The following is a 26,127-nucleotide window of genomic DNA, read 5'->3' as shown; positions in this document are numbered from 1 at the left end:
GTTTAACATTTAACAGCTGCAACACTTACAGTTTTTCTAAGTTTTAGTTACTGTTTTGGCATGGGACCTGCCCACAGGCAAAAATTCCTTAAAAATGGAAATTCACTTTCTTATAATTGTCAATCTTTCATTGTTAACTCTTTCAATTTATGCCTGCTTATGATCAGTTTCCAAAGCATTCAGATTGTTGTTTTATTTTTGTCCAGAATTTATTGTTATCTGCAGCAGGATAGGCTTGATAGAAACTGCTTTATCACTACCAGTAGTGGTCTAGTAAAGTTTTTCTGTGGTTTGCAGTGAACTGAGAACGTTTATGAAAATGCTATTAATTTTACCCAGAGCTAAAATTGTATGATTTAAAAGAATAGCTTTTATTATGAGAATATCTTCATCTAGCTTATTTGAGTTAAAATATCTTTTCTTTATTTTTTTAGACTTTATTTATTTATTCATGAGAGACACAGAGAGAGGGGCAGAGGGAGAAGCAGGCTCCATGCAGGGAGCCTGATGTGGGATTTGATCCCTGGACTCCAGGATCACACCCTGGCCGAAAGCAGGCTCCAAACCACTGAGCCACTCAGGGATCCCTAAAGATTTTATTTATTCATGAGAGACACACACAGAAAGGCAGAGACATAGACAGAGGGAGAAGCAGGCTCCCCATGGGGAATCTGATATGGGACTCCATCCCAGGACCCCAGGATCACAACCTGAGCCGAAGGCAGATGCTCAACCACTGAGCCACCCAGGCGTCCCAATATCTTTTCTTTAAAAAGGATATAACAGATGGCTTATTTGTTAGTATCTTTATTTCACAAAAATAAAGTTTGCCACCATAGTGCGTTGAATAGCATTTCTCCCCAAATTCATGTACACTCAGAACCTAAGGATGTAATCTCATTTGGATGTGTGATCTTTGCAGAATTAAAGATCTCAAGATAAAATCATTCTGGACTTAGGATCGGCCCAAATCTAATGACTGGTGTCTTTATAACAAAACAGATGGGGAAATTTGGTCATACAGAGACACAGAGGAAAAGACAATTTGAAGATTGAGGCAGAGATTAGAGTGATTCTTCTACAAGCCAAGGAATGCCAGGAGCTACCAGAAGCTGGAATAAGCAAGGGACAATTCTCCTCTAGAGCGTTTGGGGGAAGTGTGGCCCTGCCAGCCAGCACTTTGATATTAGACTTTAGGTGGCCTCCAAAACTGTGAGACAATAAATTGTTGTTGTTTTAAGCCATCAAATTTATTGTAAGTTGTTATGGCAGACCTAGGAAATAACACAGCAGCCTTATGTCAGTTCATACATTTCTTTTTGCCATTTTGCTAATCCATTAAATCCAACAGACATTTATGTAAACAAATATGCTTGCTTTATGTAAAACTTACCTGTTGCTTTGGTGGAGAAAAATACTATGGGACCAGCAGACTGAGTGCTGGTTTTGATTTTATCACTAATTCACTATAAGATTGTGTGAGCTATATCAATTTCTCTTTTCTGCAGGTCAATTCTCTTCTGCAGGTCAATTTCTCTTCTGCATAATGAAATGGTTATCTCTCTGGGTCCTTTTAGCTCAGTGACTCTGAGCCTATGGATCCCTAACTCTCTGTATAATCAGTATAGGGGTATATGCTTTAGAAGAAGTGTGTTAGTTGAAGTGAACACATGTTTCTCACTGGACAAGAGTAGAGTATTGGGAATTCGGGGTAGGGGATAAAAATAGCCCACTGTGGGATAAATTTTAAATGCTTACCATGTCTGAGTCACTGTAGGTACATTGAGACCAGTATTTTTATGCTAAACATTGTATGTAGGCTAGGAGTAGCTCTTAAAACATATGCTTATATTCGTATTGCCCTTAAAACATTCAAAATGGAATGTCATGTCGTGATTTGGGATCCCATTTGAGGACCCATCTTTGGAGAAATCTTGAAATTTGGTAGTATTTTTTTCACTATCAACAAATGAATTTCTTCATCACCTGGGATTTTTTTTTTCCTGTTTTAGAGCCTAGATTCTTAGGTATCAAAGAGTCTTTCAAGATCATCTACATCTCACCATTCGTTTTGCCATTGAAGATATACGTTGAGAGCCAGATTAAAGAAGTAACTTGTCAAGGTACAGTGGAGCAATTTTTAGAGGCAGGATTCAAACCTAAGTTCCTTTATTTTATTCTTAGCCTAGGTCTCTTTACCCTCTGCTACAATTCTTCTACATTTTAAAGAATCTCCTTCTCTTCTCCGTCCCATTCCCCCATGTGCAAATGCACATGAGGCTCACACACTTACCTATACCTATATTCCCTTCTGAGGTTCTTGAAAGGAAAGCATTGTGGTTCTGCAGCCTGTCTGTTTTGCCTAGAGGGAAGCTCCAATTGACAGTTCTGAATTGGTTTCACACCTACTTGGTGGGGGGTGGAGGTGGCAGTTAGGTCGTTAGGGAATCGATGTGGCTGAACCCTTTCTTCTTAGTGGAGAGGGAATGACAACCTCTTTGATGTAATTTTTTTTTTTAGCTCATTACTGTTCGTAGAGATGGAATGTGAACAGACAGGATTGTGAAACCTTTATTTGGAGCCTGAGCTAAGAAGACACACCCATAGGGATATAAGGGAGACAGACCGCTTGTTTTCTGTCTTGGAGCAGCTAGCAAGCATTACACATCAGCATGGTAATCCATACTTCCTTTATCCTCCTATTCACTGCTCTTACCCTTTTGCTCTCTTTCTCTTTCCCTTGCTTCCTCTGCTCCTCCCCTTCCCTCTGAGCTTCTCTCTATTTCTCTGCTGGAAACCTTAAATAATAAAATACTACTTTAGTCTTTCCTAAAAGCACCACAGATCCAAAGCCTTGCAGCACTGTATTCCGGAGCCCTAGCACAGCCGCGTGCTCAGCACCAGGGAATGGTGAATCTAAAGCCAGCAAGGGGGAGGGGAGGAGGGAAGAGAGAAGAGATAGGGAGAGGCGGGAGAAAGAGAGAGAGAGGGAGAGGGGGAGGAGAGAGAGGGAGAGGGAGAGCGTGAGCGCGCGCAAGCTAGCGAGCAAAGCAGAGAGACGAGAGGGACCAGGAGAGAGACCCAGAGAAAGAGAAGAGGAAGCCGAGCTCTGTGAGGACTCAATCTCCAACTTGTTTCAATACATTCATCCTTCTCTTCTCTCCGCTTCGGGGAAGTGACTGTGGCGCTTGGTAAGGAGCATAGCTGGCCCTCCTTCCCCCTCCCCCAAGCCCAGGTCTCCTTTAGCGATAGCATCTCTCCCCCGTACTGAGAGTCTCCTTGGGTTGGCCGGGGAGGCGAGACACGCTCTGCAGCTGTGATGCTATCCTGGGTTCCCCTGTGGGGCTGGTGGGAGCCCAGAGTTGGCATCTGGGCAGGGAGGAACTGGGGTAAAACCTGATTTGGGGAGGGGGGTTGTGATGTGGTGTATGCGTGATTTGCTTCATTGTCAGTGAATTGTTTTGTTCCTTTTTGGAAACAGGTCAGCCTTGACCTTGCAAATTGCTTGGGGGGCCCGGCAGCTGCTGCAGAAAGCCACCCAGTGTCCCCTAGCCAGAGCAGACAGCACAGTCATGACCCCCCAGACAGCCCTAGGCACGGGGATGGGGTAATGGCTGGAGCTTCCTTCCTCCTTTAACTCTTTCTCTGCAGCTGTTTCTCATTGCTGGAATTGAGAAAGAGGGAGAACACCATGCAGCCCTTCCCCTCCTCTCCCTGTTACCTTTCCCAGATGCAACTGAGTAGAAAGTTGTAAATAACTGCTTCCTTTGAAAGCAGCTTGAGACCTCCCCCCTTCCTTTAAGGGGTTCATTGTGGGGTTGGGCCTGAGTTCCTTTACAAACTTGGGAGGCTTCTCTTGCTTCCCCGTGGGAAGCCCCATTGCCTGCGCACTCCCCATCCTAGGTAGTTGAACAGATAGGCTAGACCAGGGATTCAGATACCCTACCCCATCCCACTGGCAGGTTTGGTATTAAGTCCAGCTATGTCCTTGAGAAGGAAGAAACACCTGATGGTTTGTCTGGAATTGGCCTCGCAGTTTGCTGGTCCTCTAATTGTGGCCGAGGGTGGCATAGGCAGGAGGACTGGGGGAGGGGTGGCTTTTGGATTTAGAGCAGGGTGAGGAGCCAGCATTCCTGGTGCGAATTGTATGGTTTATCGAGGATCAGCTGGTTCTGGATGTCTGGAGGATTGGCTGAAGCTGTTGTAGTAAGCCCCTCTGAACTGGTAGGAGAAGGGATCTGGATGCTTGATGGAGCTTTCTGAGTTAGCAACACTGCCATGCTTATGGCAGTAATTATTACATCAATACTAATCGCTAACATTGTTGAGTGCCCAGTATGTTTTGGATCTCAGGCTGAGGGTTTAATGTGTATTCTTACACCAACACTATGAAGCAGATACTATTATTATCCTTGGTTTACTGATGAGGAAACTGAAGCACAGAGAGGTTAAGTAACTTGTCTAAGGTTACAGAGTAATTAAATGTCCCAGTTAGGAGTTAAAACACAAGCACCCTGGGCCTAGAATGCATAGTCTTGACGTTAAGCACTACTGCTTCCTTGGGGAAAATTTTGCACCTCTGTTGGTTAAGCAAGTGTAGGTGTAGTAGGAAGGGTACTGCTTGGCAAAAGAATTTTTTTTGGAAAGTAGTAGCCTAGCCTTTGTGTAAGGTAATAGGAACTTAGAGTGGGGGGGCCTAGAGGCTGGCCTAGTGGCTGGCCCAAGCTTCACCTGGGTTTCCTGGAGTTGCCGCCCAAAAGGCTTCCTTGGCCAGCCTTCTTTCCTTGGAAAGGCTACCTGGAAAGACTTCACTTTTTCAGTCGTCTATCTCATATCCACAAAGGCTGCCTTTTCTCAGGACCAGATCTTTCTCTTATTTTCTGAGGGCTTAGAGTCACCTTGTCCTGAAAATTTTAGAATATTAAAAACTTGGAACTGGAAGGTCATTAGGCTTTACTTCTCCACCCAGTTCTTCAATTTGTCCTAAGCATTCAATTCATTGACTGATTTCTATTTGATCTCCCTGCAGTGACAGGGAGCTCATTAGATGGCTCTTTTTATCTTTGACCAATTCTGGTTGCCAGAAAGTAATCCCCATTATAAGCCAAGGTCTGTCTTCCTGTAACTTGTATTCATTGGTTCTTTGGGACTAGCTGCAACAAATTTGCTTCTTCTTAATAATAGCTCTTCAGATAGTTGAAGACAGCAGTCATACTTCTGCCCTCAAAGCCTCAGATATGACAAGATCACAAGTAAAGGATCATCGCTTGCCTCATTTTGGAAGCTAGACTTTTATTAATATGGCGCAGTATCCCATTCTCTTGTTTGTCAGTCACAAACTGAGCATACTGAGCTTTCTTAAGCAGTCTTAATGGTGTATGTTGTCTTCCTTGGAAAAGCTTGCTTTTTGGTATCAGGTGGACTCGTGGGAACAAAGAAGCTCTCTTTTTTCCCCTAAAGACCAGAATCAGTTAGTGTTAGTCCTTCTGAAGCTCCAGAATGTCCATTATAGCAGCCAGAGAATAGGCATGTGGGAAGATTTGAGCAACAGGGATTAAGGGCAATTAGCATAAAGGAGACACTTGAAATAGTGGTGATTCAAGGTTCACACAGTATATGGAAGGTAGAAGAATATATTCTTGAGTCAGAAAGTATCTCAGAAACAGTGACATCACCGAGGGGATGGTGCAGAATGAGACTGGGTGGAGTAGGAGTGAACACCCAGTGTGTTAGAGTGGAGGACTGAGCTGGGAGTTAGGGAATTTGAGTTCTATTCCTAGCTCTGCTAATTTGCCAGTTTCCTTGGACACCTGAGTCCTTCTCCATGGACCTCAGTTTTACATCTAAAAATGATAAGGTGGATTGTATCACCAAGGGACTTTTCAGATCCATGATTCTCCATCTGAAGTAAATTATAAAATCTCAGGGTTCTTAGGGATTCCAAAATCATCTAGGGGAGTGCTTCTCAAACTTTAATATGCAAAAGAATCTCTTGGTGATCTTGTTAAAATGCTAATTCTGATTGATAGGGTCTGGGGGTATAATCTGAGATTTTTCCATTTTAACTAATTACCAGGTAATCCTGAATCTGCTGTTCCAGTGCTTTTCAAACTACCTTGTTCAAAGACCAGTTTTTAAAAATCTTTCAATCCATCATAGACTGTTAGTTCAATAAAATACATTATGAATTATTAGAAAATGAAAGAGAAGGCAAAATATAAGCCCACATTTTTATTACTAGATTCAATAGACATAAAAATAATTTTTAGGAACGCTTGGGTGGCTCAGTGGTTGAGTGGCTGTCTTTGGCTCAGGTCCTTATCCTGGGGTCCTGGGATCGAGTCCCACATTGGGTTCCCCATACGGAGCCTGCTTCTCTCTCTGCCTATGTCTCTGCCTCTCTTTGTGTGTCTCTTATGAATAAATAACTAAAATACTTAAATATTTTTTAAATTGCTATAATATTTTATAAGTGCTTATTCTCAATTTCTGCACCTAGGTCATTACTGCCTGGCAATAATAGTTTGCAGACAGGCATTGATCTGTAGACCACACTTTGAATGGCAATGCACTAGGCTGCCACTAATTTAAGAGGCCCACTTATAATTTCAAAGTCATTTTTGCTAAATGATTTTTCACCATCAGGTTAAATGTCTCCTTTGACAGAGAACTTAATATTCTTACAAAGTAGCATCACTTGTTGTGACTGTCATAAACATTTTTTTTTAGATTTTATAAATGCCCCTCTTAGATATATATTACAAGTAAATTGTCACTCCAATTTATTGTACTAACAGCCACTATCCTAGTGTGTGGTGTAGAGTAGATGTTTAATAAATGTTCATTAAGTGAATGAACAAGTTACTTGGTGTTGGTTATGCCTTTTGAAGCCATACATTCCTTAAAGAAAGGTAATTTTGGTTTCCTTCTAGTATTTGGGAGGCAGTATTTATTCTATTTTATAAATCTCTAATGATAGATATAAGGCCAGTTTACCTGGCATCCCTATTTTATTTTATTTTATTTTATTTAGATTTTATTTATTCATGAGAGAGACACACAGAGGCAGAGACACACAGGCAGAGAGAGAAGCAGGCTCCTCACAGGGAGCCTGATGCGGAACTCGATCCCGGGACTCCAGGATCACGCCCTGAGCCAATGTCAGGCGCTAAATGGCTGAGCCACCCAGGGATCTCCCCAATTTTATTTTAAATGAATTATAGCAAGCCAGGCAAAGATTTTATACACCCTAAGTCCCAAATCTTTACCTTTAAATTGGTTGTTCATCAATTTAGTGGTTCAACAGCTATTTATTCAGTGATGTGATTAAGCACCATGCAGATGATACAAGGGTGAGCAAAACAGATATGGCCTTTGCTTGCTTGGAACTTATAGTTTGATGGGGAAGAGGCCATAAATCAGATACTCACACAACTGTTATTTCAGTCAGTAATAAATGCTATGAAAGAAAAATATGAGGTTGGGGCTATAAAAGTATATAACAGAAAAAAAACTGATCTAGTGTGGGGTTTAAGAAAACCTTCCAAAAAAAAGAAAACCTTCCTTGAGGAACTGATCTTAAGGTTGAGTAGAGACATGGGGGCGGGTGGGATGAGGTTATGGTGGGGTGGAGCAGTTTTGTAGATTAAGAGAAGAGCATGCATGAGGGCCTTGAGATGCACAGTGAATTTAAGAAATCAACAAAAGCTGGTGTGGCTGAAGTGGGACATTTTAGGGATTTTGATGTTTATTCCAGAAACACAGGGACTGATTAAAGGCTTTTTAAGCAGGATGACTGATATCGCCTAAACTGAATCCATTCAGTATAAGGTTACTAAGTGCTATGAACCAAAGGCAATGTGGGAGATACAGGCTGATTTAGGAATAGCTTCTGCCCTCTGAGATGACAGAGTCAAGTAAGAGAGCGAAGAAATATATAAACAACTATAATTCTAGGAGAATGAAATCCACACACATAAAAGAAGGGCATGCAAGGAGATCAAAGACAGCTTCCCAGAAGTGCTGTTTGAAGTGGGCTTCAAAGATTAGGCAAACTTTGGAGACACAGTTTGCTGTTCTAGGAAGAGGCCAGAAAAGCAGAGGACATGGATTAGGAACAGTGAGGAGCTTAGTTATGTTAGAGTAAAATGTATGGTAAAAGTATGTAAGGAATATTCGGCTTGGCTGTAAAATAATGTTAAATGCTAGCTTGGAGAATTAGAACTTCTATATGCAGTAGAGAAGCAATTCCCTTATTTTATGGGTGATCCTGACTGATCCTGAGACGGGGAGTCACTTGATTTGACTGAGGTCACACAGGCCAGCTAAAGGTACTGGGTACAGTTGAAAGAAATGTGGAATTGGAGCTCTCAAAATAAGTCAGCTGGAGAGTGATTTGGGAGTCATTGATATAGACACAGTACTTGAAGTAGAAAGAATGGATCCAAAGATCTCTTCTTTGAGGAATGCTTATGCTTTAGGATATGAGAAAACAAAGATGAGCTTGTGTGAAGGCTACAGAGGAGAGGACAGGCGTGTGGAAGGAGCATTTGAGAATACAGCATGATGAAAGAGCCAGTAGAGGAGAGGTCTCATCTATTAGTTGGACAAATATTTCTTGAATACCTATCATTTACTAACATGGAGAATGTAATGGTGAGCAAAATAAACATGGTTTTTGCTGTTTGGGCTCACGAATTAGATACTGAGATAGACCTTATTCTACAAACTATTGAATTATGTGCTTGTACATTGTGATTAGTGTAGAGAGGAAAATATACTGCTCTAAGAAGGAAGGCTGGGTTACCATTATTAGACTTTTCAGCAAAACTGTGTACTGACAACACCCAGTTTCTAATAGTCCTCCCCGTTATGATGCTCACAGTGCTTACTAAAAGACTGGATGATCATATCCATTTTGCTGTTGTTTGGCAGATGATAGTGCTGTAAGGAAAGGTAAGATTCCCTCTAGTCTCATGTCCTCAAGAACACAGGCTTACTTGAAACCAGGTTATATGTCGTGCTGCTTAACTGAAATTCTCAATGAGTCAGCACTCTTTCCAGATGTTCACTCTTCCCATTCAACAAGTTAGAGAAAGACACACTTGATAAGACAAAAATATGAAGAGTTGGATATTAAAAAACTCTCTGAAGATGAGATTTCAGATAGCCTAGTCTAGATTCTAGTCTTAGTTTGGATGCTTAGTTTCTTGTGACAATCACTTGTTTGAGCCTGTTTCCATAACTGTAAAATGAAGAAAATTGGACTAAACCACACTGAAAGATTGTATAGTTTATGCTCTATTCTTTACTACATTCTGATGGTCCAGTGCTGGTAGTTCAGGCTCAGTCACTTATTTGAGCAACACTCAGGATTTTATATGGAATTCTGAAGGTTGCTAATTTTGTTGGAAGTATTCATAGGGCTTAGAAGAGATCACAGGAATGCCCTTTCCTGTTCTATTCCTGAGATGGCTGAAATCATCACTGTTCTGAAAGCTAAGAAAAGAACTGACTGTGTTTTAAAATCTGTAGTAACTGAGTACTGGGTGATATTTTCACCACTGCTGATTATAATATGAACTAAGGGCACTGTAAAGAAAATGGTACAGGATACTGTGGAACAGAGGCAAGGTGATTATCTCATATGCTGAAATGTAGTGGTCCAGACAGTCTCTTCCTATGTGAAACATAGATGTGGTAAAGGGAAATACTGGTTGGTAATAGAAAAACATTTTTTATACTTAAAACATGATTTTAAAGGTATTGATGTTTGTACACAATGTCTCCTCACTATACACAGAAAGAAGAATAAAAATCTCCAGGATGTATATTTTGAAGGGTATTCTTTTCTGTTTAAAAATGATTTCTTAAAAGGAATCAAGTATTACATAGATTTTTGGAAGGGAAGGGGAGGTGGATGGGGGTGGAATTATGTAAGTGATCATAGCATAAAATAACTTTTTAAAATAGTACAAGAGGAGCTCAGAAATAGCAGGGTCCTTACCAATCATATAAAGGCAGTCTTATCAACTGATACATATGGTCATTTATTTTCAGTATGAATAGCTCTGGGAAAGGTTGCTTAACACCACCTGATAACTGTGATTGTTAGCAAGTTCTTTATACTGATCTGACATCTGTCTTCTGAATCTAACCCATTGGTTGCTCCTTGGAGCAACAGGAATGCTGACTAATTTCCATTTCCTTGCCCTGTAATTAGCCATTCAAAAGTTTAAAGAGAGTTTGTTCTTTTCATCTTTTCTTCAGTCCATATATTCCCAATTCTTGAGCTCATATGACATATATTTTGAGTATCTTCTATAGGAGATACTTAAGTTTTTAATATCACTCTTAATATAAAATATCCAAAGCTGGACCCAGTGTCCTTGACATGGCTGATTAGCACCACCATTTAAAAAACTTTGTACATTTATTAATCTTCCTTGAGACTGTAATATCTACTTCTAATTCTTTCTACTTATAAAATGAAACAACCTCATAATGGAAAATTTTTAAAATGGAGAGAAAACACAAATCACCTCTAAATGCCTTGTCCAAAGACAACTTGCTCTGCTTCCTCCCAGGTGTGTTTCCATGTTTACATAATTGGGATCATACCTTACATGTATTATTTCGTATCTGGCTTCTCCATTGGTATTACACTGTAAGCATTTCATCATATCATTCACCAGCCTTCAGACAGTTTTTAATGGCTTCATAATTTTCATTTGTACAGTTGTACCTACATTATTCAACAGATCCTTTATCAGTCATTTAAATTACTTTTAATCATAAGTTATCATGAATAACCCTGCAATGTATACCTTTATGCACAAAACTTTGCTTCTTTGAACCTCACCTGTTTTAGGCCTTTAATTCAAATGTTACCTCCATAAGGTCTCCTATAACAATATCCATAAAAATGTAAGCCCTACACCTCCAACACTCACTCTTCTCTTTTCCTACTTTATCTTTTTCTCCCTGATCTGTATCATAACCTAATAGTTCAGATAGTTTACTAATTTATTGTCTGGATCTTTGTATTAAATTGCAAGCCCCTTAAGCACAGAGATTTTTCTTTATTTTGCATTCACTATTGTACCTTCCAGTACCTAGAGCAATTTATTGATACATTATAGATCCTTACTAGATATTTGTTGAATAAATGATTTTCTTAAGATGGGTTTTTATAAGAGGCATTATTGTACCAAAGAATTAAATTTTTAAAGGCTCTTGATATATGTGTGAAGTTGTCTCACTGTATAAGACAGACCATTGCTCATACACCTATACTAATACTGGGTGTTTGTTCTTTTAAAATCTGCAAATATAATAAAGGCAAAATGATATCTTACTGGTTTAATATGTTTTTTTATTAAACTGAGTATGAAGACTATCTTGTGTTTCTTGGTCACTTTTGTTCCCTCCCCATGAACATATATTCATGACATGTATACATTTTTCTATTGAGAACTTACATGTCATTCATTTGTATGGACAGTGTATAGATTTAATAGACATTAGACCTTTCTTTGGTATATGTGGAAAATATTTCCCAGGTTTGTGTTTTAAATGAAATTTTATGCACAAATTAACATTTATGTAATTACATATATCTTTCCATTCGTATTTTTTAAGGTTTTATTTATTCATTTATGAGAGACACAGAGAGAGGCAGAGACACAGGCAGAGAGAGAAGCAGGCTCCATGCAGGAAGCCGGATGCGGGACTTGATCCCGGGACTCCAGGGTCATGCCCTGGGCTGAAGGCAGGCGCTAAACCACTGAGCCACCCAGGGATCCCCTCATTTGTGTTTTTTTCTGAATTCATGTGTAAGTTTTTCCCCACCCAAGTTAGATAAGTGCTTAAATGGATTTTTTTCATTTTTATTGCTTACATTTAATTGTTTAATCCTTTTGGAATTTATTTTGGTGTGTGATACGACATAATTTTCTAAATTGTTTTCCCTTTCAATGTTTTCACAGTAACAAATACTGAATAATTAATCCTTTTCCACTGTTCTGTGATGCCACATTTAATATATATAAATTGTTATATATATAGTGGATTCTCTTTGGGATTTATTTAATTTCCATATTTTGTAGCCTGACTCTTTCTGTCCTAGTTACAAAGTTTAAATATTTTGTAGCTTTAAAATAATTTTTATTACCTCAGCTCTTCTACTTACCAGCTGGGTGGAATCTGACCCTCTATATATCTATCTCTATAGAGTGTATAATAGTAAGATTTATGTTATGCTTTTAATTTTGTGAAAGGGATCTTTCATTATTTCTGCTAATTTATTATGGCTGGTATACAGGAAATTTGCTATTTATAATTTTAATTTCTATTTCTTCATTTTGCTCAAATTTATTATTATAAATTTATCATTTATACATTTATTTTATGTTTCTTTTTTAAAGTTTTGAATACTCTGAAGTATTTAGAAACTCAGAGAAGCATCTAAAACAATGAGCAGATTACTACATATATTTGCCTGTATGTTGATCGGGACATTGGCTTGTAAGTTCTCTTTTTTAGTGGTGTCTTTACCTGATTTTGGTGTCAGGGTAATGTTACCCTCATGGAATAATTTGCAAGTTTTCTTTCCTTTCCTATATTTTGCAGTAGTTTAAGAATAGGTATTAAATCTTCTTTAAATAGTTGATAGAATCTGCCTGTGAAGCCATCTGGTCCTGGACTTTTGTTTGTTGGGAGTTTTTTGATTATCAACTTAATTTCTTTGCTGGTTAATGTTCTGTTCAATTTTTCTATTTCTTCCCTTTTAAGTTTTGGTAGTTTATGTTACTAGGAATTTAACCATTTCTTTTAGGTTGTCCAATTTGTTGGCATATAGTTTTTCATAATATTCTCTTATGACTGTTTATTTCTGTGGTGGTGTTTATTATTTCTTCTCTGTCATTTGTGATTTTGTTTGAGTCCTTTCACTTTTTTTCTTGATAATTCTGGCTAGAGGTTTATCAGTTTTGTTGATTTTCTTGAAAGAACCAACTTCTTGTTTCTTGATCTCTTCTATTTTTTTATTTTATTTTTCAGTATCCATTCATTTATTTCTGCTCCAATCTTTATCATTTCCTTCCTGCTGCTGGCTTTGGATTTTGTTCTTTTTCTTACTCATTTAGGTATAAGGTTAGGTTGTTTGAGATTTTTCTGGCTTCTTGAGGTAGGTCTGTATTGCTATAAACTTCCCTCTTAGAACTGCTTTTGTTGCATCTCAGAAGTTTTGGACCACTGTGTTTTCATTTACATTTGTTTCCATGTATTTTTATTTCTTCTTTGATTTCCTGGTTGACTCATTCATTGTTTAGTAGCATGTCATTTAACCTCCATGTATCTGTGGTCTTTCCAGATTTTTTTCTTGTGGTTGACTTCTAGTTACATAGCATTGTGGTCAGAAAAGATTCATGGTATGAATTCGAACTTCTTGAATTTGTTGTGGTTTGTTTTGTGGGCTAGTATGCGATCTATTCTGGAGCATGTTCCACGTGTACTTGAAAAGGATGTGTATTCTGCTGTTTTACGATAGAATGTTCTGAATATATCTATTAAATCCATCTGTTCCAGTATGTCATTCAAAGCCCTTGTTTCCTTGTTGATATTCTGTTTAGATTATCTGTCCATTGATGTAAGTGGGGTGGTCAAGTCTGCTACTGTTTTTTTTAAAGATTTTATTTATTTATTCATGAGAGAGAGAGAGAGAGAGAGAGAGAGAGGCAGAGAGACACAGGCAGAGGGAGAAGCAGGATCCATGCAGGGACCCTGATGTGGGACTCGATCCTGGGACTCCAGGATCACGCCCTGGGCCAAAGGCAGGCACCAAACCGCTGAGCCACCCAGGGATCCCCCTGCTACTGTTATTGTATTATTATTGATTAGTGCCTTTATGTTTGTTATTAACTGTTTTATGTATTTGGGTGCTCCTGTGTTGGGCTCAAAAATATTTAAAATTGTTATATATTCTCGTTGGATTGTCCCCTTTATTATTATTTTTTTAAAGATTGTATTTATTTATTCATGAGAGGCAGAGACACAGGCAGAGAGACAAGCAGGCTCCATGCAGGAAGCCTGATGTGGGACTCAATCTCGGGACTCCAGGATCACTCCCTGGGCCAAAGGCAGGCGCTAAACCACTGAGCCACCCAGGGATCCCCATCCCCTTTATTATTATATAGTGTCCTTCTTTGTCTCTTTTTACAGTCTGTTTTATTTTTTATTTTTTAAGAGATTTTATTTATTTATTTATTTATTTATTTATTTATTATTTATTTGAGAGAGAGAAATAGTGAGAGAGCATGAACAGAGGGGAGAGAGAGAAGCAGACTCCCTAATGAGCAGGGAACCTGATATGGCACTCCATCCCAGCACCCCGGGATCATGACCTGAGCCGAAAGTAGACATTCAACTGACTGAGCCACTCAGGTGTCCTACAGTATGTTTTAAAGTCTTTTTTTTCTGATATAAGTATTGCTACTTCAGCTTTCTTTTGACATTCATTTGCATGCAAAATATTTCACCATCTTCTCACTTTCAATCTGCAGGTGTCTTTAAGTCTAAAATGGGCCTCTTTGTAGGCAGCAGATAGATGGTCTTATTTTTTATCCATTCTGTTACCCTATGTCTTTTGATGGGAGCATATAGTCCATTTACATTCAAAGTAATTGTTGATAGCAGTGTACTGTCGTTTTGTTATTTGTTTTGGGTTGTTTCGGGAGATTTTCTGTGATTCTTTCATGTTTTGCTGATTTTTAAATGATATATTCTTTCTCCTTATTCTTTGCATATTTATTAGTGGTTTTTGATATATTGTTGCCATTAGGTTTGTAAATAACCTCCTGTGTATGTAGCAGTTTACATTATACTGATGGTCATTGAAGTTTGAACTCATTGTTTTCTCCTCCCCACATGTTAGGTATATATCCTTTTTTGTGAGTTCCTTGACTGATTTTTAAAGTAGAGCTCATTTTGCTGATTTTTACTACTCATTTTCTGACACCATACTGTCGCTTTTGGTCTCTCCTTTCCACTTAAAAAGTATCCTTTAATATTTCTTGCAGAGCTGGTTTAGTGGTCATGAAGTCCTTTAGTTTTTGTTTGTCTGGGAAATTCTCTTATCTCTCCTTCTATTTGGAACCATAGCCTTGCTGGATAGAGTATTCTTGGCTGCAGATTTTTCCCATTTAGCACTTTGAGTATACCACGCTACTCCCTTCTGGCTTGCAAAGATTATTTTGAAAAATCTCTTGCTCGTCTTGTAAGTAATGACTTCTTTTGTCTTGCTGCTTTTAAACTTTTTTCTTTATCACAATATTTGCAAATTTAATTACAATATGTCTTGGTGTGGATCTGCTTTTGTTGATTCCGTTGGGAGTTCTCTGTGCCTCCTGGAATAGGATGTCTGTTTCCTTCCCCAGATTAGTGAAGTTTTCAACTATTCTTTCTTCAAATAAATTTTCTATCCCTTTTCCTCTTTTTCTGGGACTCCTATAATATGAATATTACTCTGTTTGATGGAGACACTGAGTTCCCTAAGTCCATTCTTGTTTTGCATAATTCTTTTCTCTCTCTTTTGTTCAGTTTATTTTCCATTACTCTGTTTTCTAGGTCACTAATTCATTCCTTTGCTTCTTTTTTTTTAAAGATTTTATTTATTCATTTGAGACAGAGAAGGAGAAAGAGAGAGAGAGAGAGAGAGAGAATGAGAATATGAGAATACATGCATGAGAAGAGGCTGAGGCAGAGGGATAGGGAGAAGCAGATTCCCTACCGAGCAGGGAGCCCCACACAGGGAGCCCCACACAGGGCTTGACCCCAGTACCTAGAGGTAGATGCTTAACCATCTGTGCCACCCGGGTGCCCCCATTCCTCTGCTTCTTGCATTCTACTGTTCATTCTATCAAGTGTATTTCTCATTTCATTTTTTTGTGACCTTTATCTCTGCTACGTTATTCCTCATCTCTGTATTAAGCATCTCCCTCATGTCTTCCACTCTCTTCTCAAGTCCAGTGATTATCGTTATGATCTTTGCTTTAAATTATCTATCAGTTATGTTACTTCTATCTTCTTCTCTGGCGGTGGCCTTGTCTTGTTATTTCATTTGGGATAAATTTCTCTGTCTCCTCATTTGCCCCTCTGTGTCTATTTTTCTGTGTTAAGAAAGTCAGCTGTGCCTTCTGCTCTTGAAGGTAGTGATTTTATCAAGAAGAGATCCTGGAGTGCCTTGCAGTGCACTGTCCCCTGTTCACTAGAACCTGGCACTTCAGGAGAGTCTCCTATGTGTGTTGTTTATACCTTGCTATTCTGTCTATGTAGCTTTGCCTTTCAGTCCAGACTACTGCACTGACTCTCTGCCTGTTGTGAGCTGTTCTTGCTCTCTGTGGTGTTAGTGGGACACAGGCAGGCCAATTCTGAGGGGGTGTGCCCATTAGAGAACTTGGGAGCAGGGCAGCAGCATTAGCAAAATTTGTGCTGGGCCACTAGTCCTATGCTGGATCACCTGAAGCTATGTAGCAGCTGGGGGCCACATGCAAGGTTGGCCAGGGGTGTGAGGCTGGGTGTGACATGCTACAGTGGCTGAGGCCATGCAGGGTGGCACATGAAGTAGGCTGTGGGTGAGCAACTAAGTGCTGTGTGCAAAGGAGGGTTGGGCATATGCTCCATGGTGTGTGATGGCAGCTGAGGGCTTAAGGCTGGGTACAGCATCTCAGTGTCTGGGGATGTGTGGCCAGGCACATCACAGTGGATGTGTGCAGTGCCTGATGGCAGCTGGGTACCCAATGGTTGGGCAGGGTCCCTACATGGCTTTAACAAAATTTGCCATGAGCTCAGGGCTGAGTCCAGCAGGCTTGGAGTAGGTAAGTCCTTAGGATAGCTCATGGGTTTGGCACACTGCTAGCAGATTAAGTAGCAAGTGTCTATGCAGCCCTACATCTCACAGGTGTCTCTGTACTTATGCTGGGGGTTGGGGGAGAAAAATGGTGTCTGCCAAGTACTTTGTTTTCAGAGAACTCCCCTAACAAGCTCCAAAATCAGTATAGACAGATCTATCTCCTGTTTGCCCCAGGCATTGTGTAAACTGCCATTTTTATTTTGGTTCATCTCTACAAGCTGCTGTCTCTTTAAGGGCCAGCACTCAGCTATCGCTTGCCCTCTGAGGTCACCCAGTGCTGTCAACTGGCTTTTAAAGATCCAAGCTTCAAGTCCCAGTGGTTATACAAACTTATGGAATTCAGCCCCTCTGATTTTTTTTTTAAAGATTTTATCAATTTACTCATGAGACACACACACACACACACACACACAGAGGCAGAGACACGAGCAGGCTCCATGCAGGGAGCCCGACATAGGACTCCATCCGGGTCTCCAGGATCACACCCTGGGCCCAAGGCAGCGCTAAACCGCTGAGCCACCCGGGCTGCCCAGCCCCTCTGATTTTTAAAGCTATGTGGATTAGTCTTTAGTCTTCCCTGTGTGAGCTCCCTGGTTCAAGGGCCCATTTTTCTGCCCTCTGCATGCCCAGCTCCCTCCCTTCTGTGGGCAGCCTCCTTTGCCTTTCACCTTTTGCCTTTCTGACTGTCCCAATGTTTCAGATGCAGCTTCTTCTCTATATTTGGTTGTAGAGTTTTTCTGCCAGGCTTGGAAACATTGTCCAGTTTATTGACTTGGAAGTGGATGATATCTGGTTGTAAACATGGGACATGGTGAACTTAGGGTCCTCCTACTCTGCTATCTTCACAAGCTCCCAATAGAAAAAAAACCAAAAAAAAAAAAAAAAAGCTCCCAATAGTGTCGTGTTTTTAATTTCAAATTTCAATTGTTTATTGCTGGTATACAGGAAAATAATTGACTTTTGTATATATTAACCTTCTATCTTGCCTTGTCTGTCTTTATTTTAGCCCTTCTAGTGAGTATATAGTGGTAGCTCATTGTAGTTTAATTTGCATATATATCTCTGTGACTATTGATGTTGAACATCTTTTCGTGTGCTTACTGGTCATCTATACGTCTTCTTTGGAGAAATGTCCATTCAAATGGTTTGCCTATTTTAAAATTGAGATATTTGTATTATATTTCTTTTATTAAGTCGTAAAATAAATGTATATTACAATCCTTTAAGAGACAGGTATTTTGAAAAATATTTTCTCTCATTCTGTGATTTGTGTTTTCATTTTCTATGTGGAGTTTGTATTATGACTTTATCTTTTGTATTCTGAGAAATCTTTGCCTTAACTAAGTTCAAAATGGTTTTCTCATTTGTTTTCTAAAATTTTATAGTTTCGGTTCTTTGATTTACATCTTTACATCTTAAAATAAGTTATTATGGATCTTTCAGCTTTGTTCTTCACACAAAAATATTTTGCCTATTCTAGGTCCTTTGCATTTCCATGTCAATTTTATAACCAACTGATCAGTTTCTTCTCCCAAAAAATCCAGCTGAAAGTTTTAATGGGACTGAAATCAATTCATACATTAATTTGGGGATAAATTACATCTTAATAATCTCGAGTCTCCTGAAATATGAACACGGTATAGTTTTGCATTATTTATTTCTTTAAATTCTCTCAATGTTTTTATAGTTTTCAGTGTACAAGTCTTGAATATATTTTGTTAAATTTATTCTTAGTATTACATTTTTGATGCTTTTATGGCATTTAAAAATTTCAACTTTTGAATGTTTATTTTTATATACAGAAATATAATTAATTTTTATATAGTGACTGCATTCTGTGACCTTACATAACTCACTAGTTCTAGTGACTTTTTTTCTTAGATTGTATTTTCTATGTAGATGATTATATTGTCTAAAAATACATTTTTAGGGGATCCCTGGGTGGCGCAGCGGTTTGGCGCCTGCCTTTGGCCCAGGGCACGATCCTGGAGACTCGGGATCAAGTCCCACGTCGGGCTCCCGGTGCATGGAGCCTGCTTCTCCCTCTGCCTGTGTCTCTGCCTCTCTCTCTCTCTCTCTCTCTCTGACTATCATAAATAAATAAAAAAATAAAAAATACATTTTTATTTCCTCTTTTCTAAATTGTATACTTGTTTTGTTTTGTTTTTGCTGTATTTGAACTGAATAGAGCCTGTAATACAATGTTGAATTGAAGTGGTTAGAGCAGATCTCCTTGCCTTGCTCTTGATCTTACTGGGGAAAGTATTCCATCTTTATCCATTCAGAGCATTAGACTTGTCTTACATGTCATTTTTAAGTTTGAGGGAGTTCTCTTCTATCTGAAGTTTGCTGAGGAATTTTATCATGAATATATGTTGGATTTTTTTTTCAAATGATTTTTCTGTATCTATTGAAATAATCTTTTAAAAAAATCTGTTGATGTGCAGAATTACAGTGATTATTTTTCCAGTGTTGAGCTACCTTTGCAGTCTCAAGATAAAACTCTACTTGGTTATGATGTATTATTGTCCTTTTACATATTTCTGGATTCCAGTTGCTAATATTTTGTTAAAAGATTTTTATTTGTATGCTCATTAGGATTATTGGCCTTTAATTTTCTTTTCTTACATTTATTTGGATATGGTAGTTATTCTTGTCTCATAAAGTGAGTTGGGCGGTGTTTCTTCCTCTTTTATTTTTCTAGAAGAGTTTGTGTAAAATTGGTGCTATTTCTTCCTTAAGCATTTGGTAGAAATCATTACTGAAGCCATCTGGGCTTTTCAGAGTTTTTTTTTGTTTGTTTGGAATTTTCTTTATGATCAAAGTTTTAAACTATGAATTTAATTGATTTAATACCGAAAGGTCTATTCATATTATATATTCTTAAGAATTGGTGATTTATGTCTTTAAAGAAATTTGTTCATCTCATCTACATTATCTCTATAAACTTATTCATGTTTCTTTGTAATCCTTTTAATGTTTGTAATGTCTATAGTGACATACTTGTCTTCATAACTGATAATGGTAATTTTTATCTTGTCTTTTTCTCTATACCAGTTTGTATAAAAGTTTACTAATTCTATTGATCTTTTCGAAATACCAACTTTTTGCTTCACTTATTTTAAAAATTGTTTTCCTATTTTCTCTTTTATTGAATTCTTGTTTCCTTTCTTTTCTTCTGCTTTCCTTGAATTTAATTTGCTCTTCATTTTCAAGTTTCTTTTTTTTCTTTAATTTATTTTTTATTGGTGTTCAATTTACTAACATACAGAATAACCCCCAGTGCCCGTCACCCATTCACTCCCACCCCCCACCCTCCTCCCCTTCTACCACCCCTAGTTCGTTTCCCAGAGTTAGCAGTCTTTACGTTCTGTCTCCCTTTCTGATATTTCCCACACATTTCTTCTCCCTTCCCTTATATTCCCTTTCACTATTATTTATATTCCCCAAATGAATGAGAACATATAATGTTTGTCCTTCTCCGACTGACTTACTTCACTCAGCATAATACCCTCCAGTTCCATCCACGTTGAAGCAAATGGTGGGTATTTATCATTTCTAATAGCTGAGTAATATTCCATTGTATACATAAACCACATCTTCTTTATCCATTCATCTTTCGTTGGACACCGAGGCTCCTTCCACAGTTTGGCTATCGTGGCCATTGCTGCTATAAACATCGGGGTGCAGGTGTCCCGGAGTTTCACTGCATCTGTATCTTTGGGGTAAATCCCCAACAAGTTTCTTTTTTCTTTAATCCCCTTTATCTATTTCATCTACCCCCCTGCCCTGTTCCAATCCACCTCTCCTCTGACAACCATCAACTCTCAGTATTTAAGAGTTTGTTTTTTGTTATCTGTGTTTCTTTGTTTGTTTTGTTTTTTAGATTCTACATATAAGTTAAATCATATGGTATTTGTCTTTCTCAGTCTGATTTATTTTACTTAGCATATTACCCTCTAGATCTATGTTGTCACAAATGGCAACATCTCATTCTCTTCTATGGTTGAATATATATATATATCTCACATCATTTTTATTCATTCATCTGTTGATGGACACTTGGGTTATATCCATATCTTGGCTATTGTAAATAATACTTCAATAAACATGATGTACATTTATCTTTTCAAATTAGTGTTTTTGTTTTTGGGGGATAAATCCTAGTAGTGAAAGTATGTTAGAGAAATTAGTGCCTGTGTTCTCTTCTAGGATTTTTATGATTTCAGGTCTCACTTTTACGACTTTAATCCATTTTGAATTTATTTTTCTGTATGATGTAAGAAAGTGGTCCAGTTCATTCTTCTGCGTATTGCTGTCCAGTTTTACCAGCACCATTTTTGAAAAGACTTTCTTTCCCCCATTGCATATTCCTGCCTCTTTTGTCATAGATTAATTGACCATATAATTGTGGGTTTATTTCTGGGCTATCTATTCTATTCTATTCTGTTGATCTACATGTCTATTTTTGTGTTTTGGTGTTCTTTTTAATGAAACCTTGGAGAAATATTTAACTTTAAATTCAATCTCCATATAATTTTGATAAAGGTCAAAACAGATTTAAAAAAATCATGACAGTATTATGAATAGTTTTAGGCCATTACATTAAAAAACAAAATAAATGGATAAATTCCTATGAAAATAATATAAGAAATTGCAAACTGGAAGAAACAGAAAATTGGACCAGGAGGTTAAACATTAAATCTCCCTCCATATACCCTGTATAAAGAGGGAATGGGATCACACAAGAATCAAGTCAGTGGTGTTAAACTATTATGAAAGTTAATCTTGACTTCTGCAAACTGTTCCAGAAACTGAAAAAAATTGAGCTATACAACCCGTTTTGTGAACTTAGCATAATGTTGATTTCAAAATTGAAGAGAAATAATAAAATCAACTTAATGAACACAGATAAATTTTAAAAGCGAAAACAAATACAGTCACATATAGTACATAGCCAAGTAGATTTATCCAAAAAATGAAAGGACAGTTCAGTATTAAATAATCTATCAATGCAATTCACCATTCTGAAAAAATGAGAAGGGTCCAGAAGGGGTTGAATTACCTACAGTAATTTAAAAATATGTATGTTAACATTATATTAAGAGAAATGTGTGAACAGCTCAATAAATGAAGAAAAAAGCATGCAATGAAAGTCTCCTCTTATTCATGATAAAAATCTTAGCATAGAGCCACAAGGAAACTTCTTTTATTTGAACAGTATCTACCAAAATCTACACCAAATGCTGTACTTAATGAAGACATTTTCAAAACAATCTCACTTAAATCAGGAACAAAACTAAAACTGCTGTATCCCTATCTCTAAGCAATATTCTTTTCTATGTCCTAGCCAAAATAATTAGAAAAGAAATAATACATCAATATAAGAATTTCAGAAGGGAGAAAACATAGTTAATATATGCAGGAGATATGAAACACCATAGAATTTTTAAAAATAACATAAGAATGAATAAGAATCTTCAAAATTATATATCTCTCCAATTTTATACATTGGACTCCCCATAGAGAACCTGCTTCTCCCTCTGCTTGTGTCTCTGCCTCTCTGTGTCTTTCATTAATAAATAAATAAAATCTCAAAAAAGAAAAGCAAAGAAAAAGGATCCTAATTGAAATGGACGTGAAAATAAAAGGCATTTATCAAAAGTTATCAAATACAGCTAAATAAGTATTGAAGTATTTATAGCACTAAATGCATCTATTAGACAAAAACAAACATGAATCAATGACCTAAGATTCTACCTAAGAAATATGAGATCTAAAAAACATCTAAAAACTAATCAAGATCTAATAAACCTGAAAATGCAGAAATGAACCCATGCTTATATGGATCAATTGATCTGTCACAGAGGAGGCAAGAATTTACAGTGGGGAGAATACCGAATCTTTAGTAAATGATGCTGAGAAAACTGGGCAGCAACATGCAAAAGAATGAAATTGGACCACTTTATTATACCATATACAAAAATAAACTAAAATGGGATTAGAGACCTAAATGTGAAACCTGAAACCATAAAATTCCTAGAAGAATACATAGGCAGTAATTTCTTTGACATCGGCCTTAGCAACATTTTTTAAGATAGGTCTCCTAAGGCAAGGGAAACAAAAGCAAAAGTAAGCTATTGGGACTACACCAAAATAAAAAGCTTTTACACAGTGAAGAAGACCATCAACAAAACAAAAAGACAACCTTCTGAATGGGAGAAGATAGTTGCAAATGATATATACAATAAGGAGTTGATAGCCAAAATATACAAAGAACTTATGCAATACAACACCAAAAACCCCCCAAACAATTTGATTTAAAAAAATGGCAGAGAACCTGAATAGATATTTTTCCAAAGAAAACATATATGGTCAACAGACACATGAAAAGGTGCTCAACATCAGTTATCTGGGAAATGCAAATCAAAACCACAATGAGATCTCTCCTTTTACCTGTCAGGATGGTTAAAATCAAAGACGAGTGTTGGTGAGAATGTGGAGCAAAAGGAGCCCTTGTAGTTGGTGGGAATGTAAATTGGTATAGCCATTGTGGAAAACAGTATGGAGTTTCCTCAAAAAATTAAAAATAGAAATACCATATGATTCAATGCTTTTACTATTGAGTATTTACCCAAAAAAAAAATGAAACACTAATTTGAAAAGATAAATGCACCCCTATGTTTATTGCAATATTATTAACAATAGCTAAGATAAGGATACAACCTAAGTGTCCATCAATAGATGAATCAATAAGGAAAATGTGTGTATATGTACACACACACACACACACAATGAAACATTATGAAGCCATAAGAAAGGATGAGATTGTGCCATGTGAGACAACATGGATGGAGCTAGAGTGTATTATGCTAAGTGGAATAAGGCAGGCTGAGAAATACAAATACCACATGGGTCCACTCATAAATGGAATTTAGAAAAAAAAAACCCCCAAAAGCAGAATCAAAAATGTAACTACACAGAACAAATGGGATGGTTGCCAGAGGTTAAGGGGGGGTGGGGGATTGCATAAAATGAGAGAAGGGGAGAGGGAGATACAGGTTTCTAATAATGGAATGAATAAATCACAGGAATAAAAGGCACAGCATAGGGAATATAGTCAATGATATTGTAATAGCATTGTATGGTGACTTGTCAAATCACTAAATTGTACATCTGAAACTAATGTAACATTTTGTGTCAACTGTATGCAAAACCCCCCACCAAAATCAATAAGGCAACGTGCTCATTCCCAACACTTCTATTAAAAAAGAAAAAAAAGGGATCCCTGGGTGGCGCAGCGGTTTGGCACCTGCCTTTGGCCCAGGGCTCGATCCTGGAGACCCGGGATCGAATCCCACGTCGGGCTCCTGGTGCATGGAGCCTGCTTCTCCCTCTGCCTGTGTCTCTGCCTCTTTCTCTCTCTGTGACTATCATAAAAAAAAAAAAAAAAAAAAAAAAAAAGAAAAAAAAAACAGTAGTTCCCTGCCCTCTTCCCAGACACAACCAATTTCAACCCTTTTAGGTAATTTTTAGGTATTTATAACCTATCCGTAAATGACATGCTTATTATTGATCCTTCTTAATTCTAAATGTTTAGGCACTACTTCTTAACTTTCCACTCTGGAAGATAGAGATTTTGGTACTTTTAAAACCCCCTATCTGGACAATCTTCACACTGTTTAATCACAGCCTAATATTGATTTAATTTTGTGTTATTGTGACTATGTTAATCCCATTCATAGCTGAGCCTGATAATATATTGTATTCATTTTCTGTTGTCACTGTAACAAATTGCCACAAATCTAGTGGTTTTAAAAACAACACAAATTTATCTTCTTATAGTTCTGGAGGTTTTCCAGGGCTAAAATCAAGGTGTTGGCAAAGCTGTGTTCCTTTCTTGAGGCTCTGGAGGAATATTCATTTCCATGCCTTTTCCAGCATCTAGAGGCTACCCACCTTCTTGGTTCTTCTGCTTCTTGGTTGGTTGTTCCTGTTGAAGAGTGGAACATTAAAACTGATTAGAAATGCTGAGTGAATTGATAGGTATATTATATGCTGAGGTTATTTTGTTGAGAACTAGGATGTCGATGTTTGTAGGTCCTTTCTTTTGTACTAACAAGGTTCAACGGAAATTAATATTCTAAGTATCTCCCTTGAAGGATAAAGATCTAATTCCTTGTATTCTGAGTGATAAATAGGGTTGAAGAAGTCTTGTACAATTTTTTTTGTCCCATCTCCCTTTCTCTTTGTTGGTTTTTGAATTAAATTCTTTTACTGCCAATTTACTGGGGTTTCAGTACAAAGCAGAAACAAATGCTTATGTTCAATTGACTATCTGTAGCTGCAAAGGACTCTTAAGTTTTTAAAAATCTTGTAGTTTGTAATTTTTTATAATTATTTTCTCTATTGAAAGTCTGTAGGTGGTAAATTCTCAGTTTAGTATATATACAAGTATCTTTCCTTTGCCATCACTATTCTGATAGTTTAAATTAGTCTAAAATTTGCCATTATCATTCCTCTGTACTCGTTATTTTCTACTTCTGGAACCATTATTAGGCTTTGTTGGAGCTTCTAAGTCTGTTCTCCAGGTCTCTTAACCTCTTTTTCATTTTATCAGGTTCTTTGTCTTTATCTCTCAGTGTTTCATTCTCAGGCTGGTTCTTAAAAACATCTTAAAGTTGACTATTTCTTCATCCATATCCAGTTCAGGGTTTATGCTCTCTTTTGCGCTTTTTTTTCAGAGTCTGTAGACTTGATTTACAGCATTTGTATTTTTTAATTTACACATTTTCTGATTTGCATGTCTTTTTTATTTTATAATCTCTGTTCTTGCTCTTCATAAGCTTATTCCTATTTTTGGAGGATGTCAAACATTTGTTTTAAAGTCTTTTTCAAATTGCTATATTTCCCTAGGACTTCAACCTCACACTTCTTGAATTTATTATTTTTTCAAGATTTTTTTATGGGCTTGGAATTTTGCTGCAAACTTACCTTAAATGAGAAAATTCAGTTATTCTATCTGCTTTACTAATCCCTTTTAGGTCTGGCTGGATTATGTTTTATTTGATCAGCTCCCCATTCAGAAGAAGTGCTTATGTTGTCAGTTTGGAATTTTTGTTCCATGAGGATACAAAGGTCCAGTTTTTTTTTTTTCAAAGGTCCAGTTTTTGAGCCAGTGGATGGTATGACACAAGTCTCAGTTGCATAGCTATCTC

The 26,127-nt window shown here is 37.5% G+C and overlaps 1 protein-coding gene across 2 annotated transcripts in view; it reads left to right on the top strand.

Moving 5' to 3' along the window:
- Positions 1–2,529: 2,529 nt before the first annotated feature.
- GABRA3 (gamma-aminobutyric acid type A receptor subunit alpha3) overlaps positions 2,530–26,127 on the top strand; it is a 309,468-nt gene continuing 285,870 nt past the window's right edge. Inside the window, exon 1 of one of the 2 annotated variants that reach the window (XM_025460685.3) lies at positions 2,530–2,675. The gene's annotated coding sequence lies outside the window, so the exon portion shown is untranslated. Of the gene's footprint in view, positions 2,676–2,982; positions 3,192–26,127 lie in introns of those variants that run through there. The other variant, XM_025460684.3, reaches the window with a different exon arrangement.

The sequence above is a fragment of the Canis lupus genome, chromosome X (genome assembly GCF_003254725.2).
Source record: "Canis lupus dingo isolate Sandy chromosome X, ASM325472v2, whole genome shotgun sequence".
Lineage (NCBI taxonomy): Eukaryota > Metazoa > Chordata > Mammalia > Carnivora > Canidae > Canis > Canis lupus.
This window is presented reverse-complemented; position numbering and strand designations above follow the sequence as displayed.